Genomic DNA, 12,946 nt, shown 5'->3' with positions numbered 1-12,946 from the left:
TATATAAGTACTCAATGAACCCATGTGACCCACCCTAGTCTTATATAAGTACTCAATGAACCCACGTGACCCCCCCATGTCCTCTATAAGTACTCAATGACCCCATGTAACCCCCCTAGTCCTATATAAGTACTCAATGACACCATGTGACCCATCCTATTCCTATATAAGTACTCAATGACCCCATGTGACCCACCCTAGTCCTATATAAGCACTCAATGACCCCAGGTCAGCCACCCTAGTCCTATATAAGTACTCAATGACCCCATGTGACCCCCCCTAGTCCTATATAAGTACTCAATGACCCCAGGTCAGCCACCCTAGTCCTATATAAGTACTCAATGACCCCATGTGACCCCCCCTAGTCCTATATAAATATTCAATGACCCATCCTTAGTCCTATATAAGAATTCAATGACCCCATGTGACCAACATTAGTCCTATATAAGTACTCAATGACCCCATGTGACCCACCCTAGTCATATATATGTACTCAATGACCCCATGTGACCCCCCCTAGTCCCATATAAGTATTCAATGACCCCATGTGACCCACCCTAGTCCTATATAAGTACTCAATGACCCCATGTGAACCACCCTAGTCCTATATAAGTACTAAATGACCCCATGTCACCCACCCTAGTCATATATAAGTTCACAATGACACCATGTGACCAACCCTAGTCCTATATAAGTACTCAATGACCCCATGTGACCCCCCATGTCCTATATAAGTACTAAATGACCCCATGTCTCCCACCCTAGTCGTATGTAAGTTCTCCATGACGCCATGTGATCCACCCTAGTCCTATATAAGTACTCAATGACCCCATGTGACCCACCCTAGTACTATATAAGTACTCAATGACTCCAGGTCAGCCACCCTAGTCCTATATAAGTACTCAATGACCCCATGTGACCCCCCCTAGTCTTATATAAGTACTCAATGACCCCATGTGACCCACCCTAGTCCTATATAAGTACTCAATGACCCCATGTGACCCACCCTATTCCTATATAAGTTCACAATGACACCATGTGACCCACCCTAGTCCTATATAAGTACTCAATGACCCCATGTGACCCACCCTATTCCTATATAAGTACTCAATGACCCCATGTGACCCACCCTAGTCCTATATAAGTACTCAATGACCCCATGTGACCCACCCTAGTACTATATAAGTACTCAATGACTCCAGGTCAGCCACCCTAGTCCTATATAAGTACTCAATGACCCCATGTGATCCACCCTAGTCCTATATAAGTATTCAATTACCCCATGTGACCCACCCTAGTACTATATAAGTACTCAATGACTCCAGGTCAGCCACCCTAGTCCTATATAAGTACTCAATGACCCCATGTGACCCCCCCTAGTCTTATATAAGTACTCAATGACCCCATGTGACGCACCCTAGTCCTATATAAGTTCTCCATGACGCCATGTGATCCACCCTAGTCATATATAAGTACTCAATGACCCCATGTGACCCACCCTAGTACTATATAAGTACTCAATGACTCCAGGTCAGCCACCCTAGTCCTATATAAGTACTCAATGACCCCAGGTCAGCCACCCTAGTCCTATATAAGTACTCAATGACCCCATGTGACCCCCCCTAGTCCTATATAAGTACTCAATGACCCCAGGTCAGCCACCCTAGTCCTATATAAGTACTCAATGACCCCATGTGACCCCCCCTAGACCTATATAAGTACTCAATGACCCCATGTGACCCCCCCCCCTAGTCCTATATAAGTACTCAATGACCCCATGTGACCCACCCTATTCCTATATAAGTACTCAATGACCCCATGTGACCCACCCTAGTACTATATAAGTACTCAATGACTTCATGTGACCTCACCTAGTCCTATCTAAGCACTCAATGACCCCGTGTGACCCAGCCTAGTCCTATATAAGTACTCGATGACCCCATGTGACCCACCCTAGTCCTATATAAGTACTCAATGTCCCCATGTGACCCCATCTAGTCTTATATAAGTACTCAATGACCCCATGTCAGCCACCCTAGTCCTATATAAGTACTCAATGACCCCATGTGACCCACCCTAGTTCTATATAAGTACGCAATGACCCCATGTGACCCCATCTAGTCTTATATAAGTACTCAATGACCCCATGTCAGCCACCCTAGTCCTATACAAGTACTCAATGACCCCATGTGACCCACCCTAGTTCTATATAAGTACGCAATGACCCCATGTGACCACACCTAGTCCTATCTAAGTACTCAATGATCCCATGTGACCCACCCTAGTCCAATATAAGTACTCAATGACCCCATGTGACCCACCCTAGTCCTATATAAGTACTCAATGACCCCATGTGACCCACCCTAGTCTTATATAAGTACTCAATGACCCCATGTGACCCACCCTAGTCCTATATAAGTACTCAATGACCCCATGTGACCCACCCTAGTCCTATATAAGTACTCAATGACCTCATGTGACCCCCCTAGTCTTATATAAGTACTCAATGACCCCAGGTCAGCCACCCTAGTCCTATATAAGTACTCAATGACCCCATGTGACCCACCCTAGTCCTATATAAGCACTCAATGACCCCATGTGACCCCCCCTAGTCTTATATAAGTACTCAATGACCCCAGGTCAGCTATCCTAGTCCTATATAAGTACTCAATGACCCTATGTGACCCCTCCTAGTCCTATATAAGTACTCAATGATCCCATGTGACCCACCCTAGTCCTATATAAGTACTCAATTAACCCATATAACCCCCCCTAGTCCTATATAAGTACTTAATGACCCCAAGTGACCCCCCCCCCTAGTCCTATATAAGTACTCAATGACCCCATGTGACCCACCCTAGTACTATATAAGTACTCGATGACTTCATGTGACCACACCTAGTTCTATATAAGTACTCAATGACCCCGTGTGACCCAGCCTAGTCCTATATAAGTACTCGATGACCCCATGTGACCCACCCTAGTCCTATATAAGTACTCAATGACGCCATGTGACCCCATCTAGTCTTATATAAGTACTCAATGACCCCAGGTCAGCCACCCTAGTCCTATATAAGTACTCAATGACCCCATGTGACCCACCCTAGTCCTATATAAGCACTCAATGACCCCATGTGACCCACCCTAGTCCTATATAAGTACTCAATAACCCCATGTGACCCCCCCTAGTCCTATATAAATATTCAATGACCCATCCTTAGTCCTATATAAGAATTCAATGACCCCATGTGACCAACATTAGTCCTATATAAGTACTCAATGACCCCATGTGACCCACCCTAGTCATATATATGTACTCAATGACCCCATGTGACCCCCCCTAGTCCCATATAAGTATTCAATGACCCCATGTGACCCACCCTAGTCCTATATAAGTACTCAATGACCCCATGTGAACCACCCTAGTCCTATATAAGTACTAAATGACCCCATGTCACCCACCCTAGTCATATATAAGTTCACAATGACACCATGTGACCCACCCTAGTCCTATATAAGTACTCAATGACCCCATGTGACCCCCCATGTCCTATATAAGTACTAAATGACCCCATGTCTCCCACCCTAGTCGTATGTAAGTTCTCCATGACGCCATGTGATCCACCCTAGTCCTATATAAGTACTCAATGACCCCATGTGACCCACCCTAGTACTATATAAGTACTCAATGACTCCAGGTCAGCCACCCTAGTCCTATATAAGTACTCAATGACCCCAGGTCAGCCACCCTAGTCCTATATAAGTACTCAATGACCCCATGTGACCCCCCCTAGTCCTATATAAGTACTCAATGACCCCAGGTCAGCCACCCTAGTCCTATATAAGTACTCAATGACCCCATGTGACCCCCCCTAGACCTATATAAGTACTCAATGACCCCATGTGACCCCCCCCCCTAGTCCTATATAAGTACTCAATGACCCCATGTGACCCACCCTATTCCTATATAAGTACTCAATGACCCCATGTGACCCACCCTAGTACTATATAAGTACTCAATGACTTCATGTGACCTCACCTAGTCCTATCTAAGCACTCAATGACCCCGTGTGACCCAGCCTAGTCCTATATAAGTACTCGATGACCCCATGTGACCCACCCTAGTCCTATATAAGTACTCAATGACCCCATGTGACCCCATCTAGTCTTATATAAGTACTCAATGACCCCATGTCAGCCACCCTAGTCCTATATAAGTACTCAATGACCCCATGTGACCCACCCTAGTTCTATATAAGTACGCAATGACCCCATGTGACCCCATCTAGTCTTATATAAGTACTCAATGACCCCAGGTCAGCCACCCTAGTCCTATACAAGTACTCAATGACCCCATGTGACCCACCCTAGTTCTATATAAGTACGCAATGACCCCATGTGACCACACCTAGTCCTATCTAAGTACTCAATGATCCCATGTGACCCAACCTAGTCCAATATAAGTACTCAATGACCCCATGTGACCCACCCTAGTCTTATATAAGTACTCAATGACCCCATGTGACCCACCCTAGTCTTATATAAGTACTCAATGACCCCATGTGACCCACCCTAGTCCTATATAAGTACTCAATGACCCCATGTGACCCACCCTAGTTCTATATAAGTACGCAATGACCTCATGTGACCCCCCTAGTCTTATATAAGTACTCAATGACCCCAGGTCAGCCACCCTAGTCCTATATAAGTACTCAATGACCACATGTGACCCACCCTAGTACTATATAAGTACTCAATGACTTCATGTGACCACACCTAGTCCTATCTAAGCACTCAATGACCCCGTGTGACCCAGCCTAGTCCTATATAAGTACTCGATGACCCCATGTGACCCACCCTAGTCCTATATAAGTACTCAATGACCCCATGTGACCCAATCTAGTCTTATATAAGTACTCAATGACCCCAGGTCAGCCACCCTAGTCCTATATAAGTACTCAATGACCCCATGTGACCCACCCTAGTTCTATATAAGTACCCAATGACCCCATGTGACCCCATCTAGTCTTATATAAGTACTCAATGACCCCAGGTCAGCCACCCTAGTCCTATATAAGTACTCAATGACCCCATGTGACCCACCCTAGTACTATATAAGTACTCAATGACTTCATGTGACCACACCTAGTCCTATATAAGTACTCAATGACCCCGTGTGACCTAGCCTAGTCCTATATAAGTACTCGATGACCCCATGTGACCCACCCTAGTCCTATATAAGTACTCAATGACGCCATGTGACCCCATCTAGTCTTATATAAGTACTCAATGACCCCAGGTCAGCCACCCTAGTCCTATATAAGTACTCAATGACCCCATGTGACCCACCCTAGTTCTACATAAGTACGCAATGACCTCATGTGACCCCCCTAGTCTTATATAAGTACTCAATGACCCCAGGTCAGCCACCCTAGTCCTATATAAGTACTCAATGACCCCATGTGACCCCTCCTAGTCCTATATAAGTACTCAATGACCCCATGTGACCCCCCCTAGTCCTATATAAGTACTCAATGACCTCAGGTCAGCCACCCTAGTCCTATATAAGTACTCAATGACCCCATGTGACCCACCTTAGTCCTATATAAGTACTCAATGACCCCATGTGACCCACCCTAGTCCTATATAAGTACTCAATGACCCCATGTGACCCCATCTAGTCTTATATAAGTACTCAATGACCCCATGTCAGCCACCCTAGTCCTATATAAGTACTCAATGATCCCATGTGACCCCCCCTAGTCCTATATAAGTACTCAATGACCTCAGGTCAGCCACCCTAGTCCTATATAAGTACTCAATGACCCCATGTGACCCACCCTAGTCCTATATAAGTACTCAATGACGGCATGTGACCCACCCAATTCCTATATAAGTACTCAATGACCCCAGGTGACCCACCCTAGTCCTATATAAGTAATCAATGACCCCATGACACCCACCCTAGTCCCATGTAAGGACTCAATGACCCCATGTGACCTACCCTAGTCCTATATAAGTACTCAATGACCCCATGTGACCCACCCTAGTCCAATATAAGTACTCAATGACCCCATGTGACCCACCCTAGTCTTATATAAGTACTCAATGACCCCATGTGACCCACCCTAGTCTTATATAAGTACTCAATGACCATATGTGACCCACCCTAGTCCAATATAAGTACTCAATGACCCCATGTGACCCACCCTAGTCCAATATAAGTACTCAATGACACCATGTGACCCCCCCTAGTCCAATATAAATACTCAATGACCCCATGTGACGCATCCTAGTCCCATGTAAGGACTCAATGACCCCATGTGACCCACCCTAGTCCTATATAAGTACTCAATGACCCCATGTGACCTACCCTAGTCCAATATAAGTACTCAATGACCCCATGTGACCCACCCTAGTCCTATATAAGTACTCAATGACCCCATGTGACCCACCCTAGTCTTATATAAGTACTCAATGACCCCATTTGACCCCCCCTAGTCCTATATAAATACTCAATGACCCCATGTGACCCCTCCTTAGTCCTATATAAGTACTCAATGACCCCATGTGACCAACATTAGTCCTATATAAGTACTCAATGACCCCATGTGACCCACCCTAGTCCTATATAAGTACTCAATGACCCCATGTGACCCCCCCTAGTCCTATATAAGTACTCAATGACCCCATGTGACCCACCCTAGTACTATATAAGTACTCAATGACTTCATGTGACCACACCAAGTCCTATCTAAGTACTCAATGACCCCGTGTGACCCAGCCTAGTCCTATACAAGTACTCGATGACCCCATGTGACCCACCCTAGTCCTATATAAGTACTCAATGACCCCATGTGACCCCATCTAGTCTTATATAAGTACTCAATGACCCCAGGTCAGCCACCCTAGTCCTATATAAGTACTCAATGACCCCATGTGACCCCCCCCTAGTCCTATATAAGTACTCAATGACCCCATGTGACCCCCCCCTAGTCCTATATAAGTACTCAATGACCCCAGGTCAGCCACCCTAGTCCTATATAAGTACTCAATGACCCCTTGCGACCCCCCCATGTCCTATATCAGTACTCAATGACCCCATGTGACCCCCCTAGTCCTATATAAGTACTCAATGACCCCATGTGACCCACCCTAGTCCAATATAAGTACTCAATGACCCCATGTGACCCACCCTAGTCCTATATAAGTACTCAATAACGGCATGTGACCCACCTAAGTCCTATATAAGTACTCAATGACACCATGTGACCCCCCCCCCCTAGTCCTATATAAGTATTCAATGACCCAAGGTCAGCCACCCTAGTCCTATATAAGTACTCAATGACCCCATGTGACCCCCCCTAGTCCTATATAAGTACTCAATGACCCCAGATCAGCCACCCTAGTCTTATATAAGTACTCAATGACCCCATGTGACCCCCCCCCTAGTCCTATATAAGTACTCAATGACCCCATGTGACCCACCCTATTCCTATATAAGTTCAGAATTACCCCATGTGACCCACCCTAGTCCTATATAAGTACTCAATGACCCCATGTGACCCCCCATGTCCAAATAAGTACTAAATGACCCCATGTCTCCCACCCTAGTCGTATATAAGTTCTCCATGACCTCATGTGACCCCCCCTAGTCCTATATAAGTACTCAATGACCCCAGGTCAGCCACCCTAGTCCTATATAAGTACTCAATGACCCCATGTGACCCCCCCTAGTCCTATATAAGTACTCAATGACCCCTTGTGACCCACCCTAGTACTATATAAGTACTCAATGACTTCATGTGACCGCACCTAGTCTTATATAAGTACTAACTGACCCCAGGTCAGCCACCCTAGTCCTATATAAGTACTCAATGACCCCATGTGACCCACCCTAGTCCAATATAAGTACTCAATGACCCCATGTGACCCACCCTAGTCCTATATAAGTACTCAATAACGGCATGTGACCCACCTAAGTCCTATATAAGTACTCAATGACCCCATGTGACCCACCCTAGTCCTATATAAGTACTCAATGACGGCATGTGACCCACCCAATTCCTATATAAGTATTCAATGACCCCAGGTGACCCACCCTAGTCCTATATAAGTACTCAATGACCACATGACACCCACCCTAGTCCCATGTAAGGACTCAATGACCCCATGTGACCTACCCTAGTCCTATATAAGTACTCAATGACCCCATGTGACCCACCCTAGTCCAATATAAGTACTCAATGACCCCATGTGACCCACCCTAGTCCTATATAAGTACTCAATGACTTCATGTGACCCACCCTAGTCTTATATAAGTACTCAATGACCCCATGTGACCCATCCTAGTCCAATATAAGTACTCAATGACCCCATGTGACCCACCCTAGTCCAATATAAGTACTCAATGACACCATGTGACCCCCCCTAGTCCAATATAAGTACTCAATGACCTCATGTGACGCATCCTAGTCCCATGTAAGGACTCAATGACCCCATGTGACCCACCCTAGTCCTATATAAATACTCAATGACCCCATGTGACCTACCCAAGTCCAATATAAGTACTCAATGACCCCATGTGACCCACCCTAGTCCTATATAAGTACTCAATGACCCCATGTGACCCACCCTAGTCTTATATAAGTACTCAATGACCGCATGTGACCCCCCCTAGTCCAATATAAGTACTCAATGACCCCATGTGACCCACCCTAGTCCTATATAAGTACTCAATGACCCCATGTGACCCACCCTAGTCTTATATAAGTACTCAATGATCCCATGTGACCCCCCCTAGTCCAATATAAGTACTCAATGACCCCATGTGACGCATCCTAGTCCCATGTAAGGACTCAATGACCCCATGTGACCCACCCTAGTCCTATATAAGTACTCAATGACCCCATGTGACCCACCCTAGTCCTATATAAGTACTCAATGACCCAATCTGACCCACCCTAGTCCTATATAAGTACTAAATGACCCCATGTCACCCACCCTAGTCCTATATAAGTACTCAATGACCCCATGTGAGCCCCCCTAGTCTTATATAAGTACTCAATGACCCCATGTGACCCACCCTAGTCTTATATAAGTACTCAATGACCCCATGTGACCCCCCTAGACCTATATAAGTACTCAATGACCCCATGTGACCCCCCCCTAGTCCTATATAAGTACTCAATGACCCCATGTGACCCACCCTAGTCCTATATAAGTACTCAATGACCCCATGTGACCCCATCTAGTCTTATATAAGTACTCAATGACCCCATGTGACACACCCTAGTCTTATATAAGTACTCAATGACCCCATGTGACCTACCCTAGTCCTATATAAGTACTCAATGACTCCATGTGACCCCCCATGTCCTATATAAGTACTAAATGACCCCATGTCTCCCACCCTAGTCGTATGTAAGTTCTCCATGACGCCATGTGATCCACCCTAGTCCTATATAAGTACTCAATGACCCCATGTGACCCACCCTATTCCTATATTAGTACTCAATGACCCCATGTGACCCACCCTAGTACTATATAAGTACTCAATGACTTCATGTGACCACACCTAGTCCTATCTAAGTACTCAATGACCCCGTGTGACCCAGCCTAGTACTATATAAGTACTCGATGACCCCATGTGACCCACCCTAGTACTATATAAGTACTCAATGACCCCATGTGACCCCATCTAGTCTTATATAAGTACTCAATGACCCCATGTGACCCACCCTAGTCTTATATAAGTACTCAATGACCCCATGTGACCTACCCTAGTCCTATATAAGTACTCAATGACCAGATGTGACCCCATCTAGTCTTATATAAGTACTCAATGACCCCAGGTCAGCCACCCTAGTCCTATATAAGTATTCAATGACCCCATGTGACCCACCCTAGTTCTATATAAGTACGCAATGACCCCATGTGACCCACCCTATTCCTATATAAGTACTCAATGACGGCATGTGACCCACCTTAGTCCTATATAAGTACTCAATGACCCCATGTGACCCCCCCTAGTCCTATATAAGTACTCAATTACCCCAGGTCAGCCACCCTAGTCCTGTATAAGTACTCAATGACCCCATGTGACCCCCCCTAGTCCTATATAAGTACTCAATGACCCCAGGTCAGCCACCCTAGTCCTATATAAGTACTCAATGACCCCATGTGACCCCCCCTAGACCTATATAAGTACTCAATGACCCCAGGTCAGCCACCCTAGTCCTATATAAGTACTCAATGACCCCATGTGACCCCCCCTAGTCCTATATAAGTACTCAATGACCCCAGGTCAGCCACCCTAGTCCTATATAAGTACTCAATGACCCCATGTGACCCACCCTAGTCTTATATAAGTACTCAATGACCCCATGTGACCCACCCTAGTCCAATATAAGTACTCAATGACCCCATGTGACCCACCCTAGTCCAATATAAGTACTCAATGACACCATGTGACCCCCCCTAGTCCAATATAAGTACTCAATGACCCCATGTGACGAATCCTAATCCCATGTAAGGACTCAATGACCCCATGTGACCCACCCTAGTCCTATATAAGTACTCAATGACCCCATGTGACCTACCCTAGTCCAATATAAGTACTCAATGACCCCATGTGACCCACCCTAGTCCTATATAAGTACTCAATGACCCCATGTGACCCACCCTAGTCTTATATAAGTACTCAATGACCCCATGTGACCCCCCCTAGTCCTATATAAATACTCAATGACCCCATGTGACCCCTCCTTAGTCCTATATAAGTACTCAATGACCCCATGTGACCAACATTAGTCCTATATAAGTACTCAATGACCCCATATGACCCACCCTAGTCCTATATAAGTACTCAATGACCCAATCTGACCCATCATAGTCCTATATAAGTACTAAATGACCCCATGTCACCCACCCTAGTCCTATATAAGTTCACAATGACCCCATGTCACCCACCCTAGTCCTATATAAGTACTCAATGACCACATGTGACCCCCCCGAGTCCTATATAAGTACTCAATGACCCCAGGTCAGCCACGCTAGTCCTATATAATTACACAATGACCCAATGTGACCCACCCTATTCCTATATAAGTACTCAATGAACCCATGTGACCCACCCTAGTCTTATATAAGTACTCAATGAACCCACGTGACCCCCCCATGTCCTCTATAAGTACTCAATGACCCCATGTAACCCCCCTAGTCCTATATAAGTACTCAATGACACCATGTGACCCATCCTATTCCTATATAAGTACTCAATGACCCCATGTGACCCACCCTAGTCCTATATAAGCACTCAATGACCCCAGGTCAGCCACCCTAGTCCTATATAAGTACTCAATGACCCCATGTGACCCCCCCTAGTCCTATATAAGTACTCAATGACCCCAGGTCAGCCACCCTAGTCCTATATAAGTACTCAATGACCCCATGTGACCCCCCCTAGTCCTATATAAATATTCAATGACCCATCCTTAGTCCTATATAAGAATTCAATGACCCCATGTGACCAACATTAGTCCTATATAAGTACTCAATGACCCCATGTGACCCACCCTAGTCATATATATGTACTCAATGACCCCATGTGACCCCCCCTAGTCCCATATAAGTATTCAATGACCCCATGTGACCCACCCTAGTCCTATATAAGTACTCAATGACCCCATGTGAACCACCCTAGTCCTATATAAGTACTAAATGACCCCATGTCACCCACCCTAGTCATATATAAGTTCACAATGACACCATGTGACCAACCCTAGTCCTATATAAGTACTCAATGACCCCATGTGACCCCCCATGTCCTATATAAGTACTAAATGACCCCATGTCTCCCACCCTAGTCGTATGTAAGTTCTCCATGACGCCATGTGATCCACCCTAGTCCTATATAAGTACTCAATGACCCCATGTGACCCACCCTAGTACTATATAAGTACTCAATGACTCCAGGTCAGCCACCCTAGTCCTATATAAGTACTCAATGACCCCATGTGACCCCCCCTAGTCTTATATAAGTACTCAATGACCCCATGTGACCCACCCTAGTCCTATATAAGTACTCAATGACCCCATGTGACCCACCCTATTCCTATATAAGTTCACAATGACACCATGTGACCCACCCTAGTCCTATATAAGTACTCAATGACCCCATGTGACCCACCCTATTCCTATATAAGTACTCAATGACCCCATGTGACCCACCCTAGTCCTATATAAGTACTCAATGACCCCATGTGACCCACCCTAGTACTATATAAGTACTCAATGACTCCAGGTCAGCCACCCTAGTCCTATATAAGTACTCAATGACCCCATGTGATCCACCCTAGTCCTATATAAGTATTCAATTACCCCATGTGACCCACCCTAGTACTATATAAGTACTCAATGACTCCAGGTCAGCCACCCTAGTCCTATATAAGTACTCAATGACCCCATGTGACCCCCCCTAGTCTTATATAAGTACTCAATGACCCCATGTGACGCACCCTAGTCCTATATAAGTTCTCCATGACGCCATGTGATCCACCCTAGTCTTATATAAGTACTCAATGACCCCATGTGACCCACCCTAGTCTTATATAAGTACTCAATGACCATATGTGACCCACCCTAGTCCAATATAAGTACTCAATGACCCCATGTGACCCACCCTAGTCCAATATAAGTACTCAATGACACCATGTGACCCCCCCTAGTCCAATATAAATACTCAATGACCCCATGTGACGCATCCTAGTCCCATGTAAGGACTCAATGACCCCATGTGACCCACCCTAGTCCTATATAAGTACTCAATGACCCCATGTGACCTACCCTAGTCCAATATAAGTACTCAATGACCCCATGTGACCCACCCTAGTCCTATATAAGTACTCAATGACCCCATGTGACCCACCCTAGTCTTATATAAGTA

This window comes from Prorops nasuta, unplaced genomic scaffold, assembly GCF_024137725.1.
Source record: "Prorops nasuta isolate Cenicafe-Biocafe unplaced genomic scaffold, Cenicafe_Pnas_1.2 PNAS00001, whole genome shotgun sequence".
In the NCBI taxonomy this organism is placed as follows: domain Eukaryota; kingdom Metazoa; phylum Arthropoda; class Insecta; order Hymenoptera; family Bethylidae; genus Prorops; species Prorops nasuta.
This window is presented reverse-complemented; position numbering follows the sequence as displayed.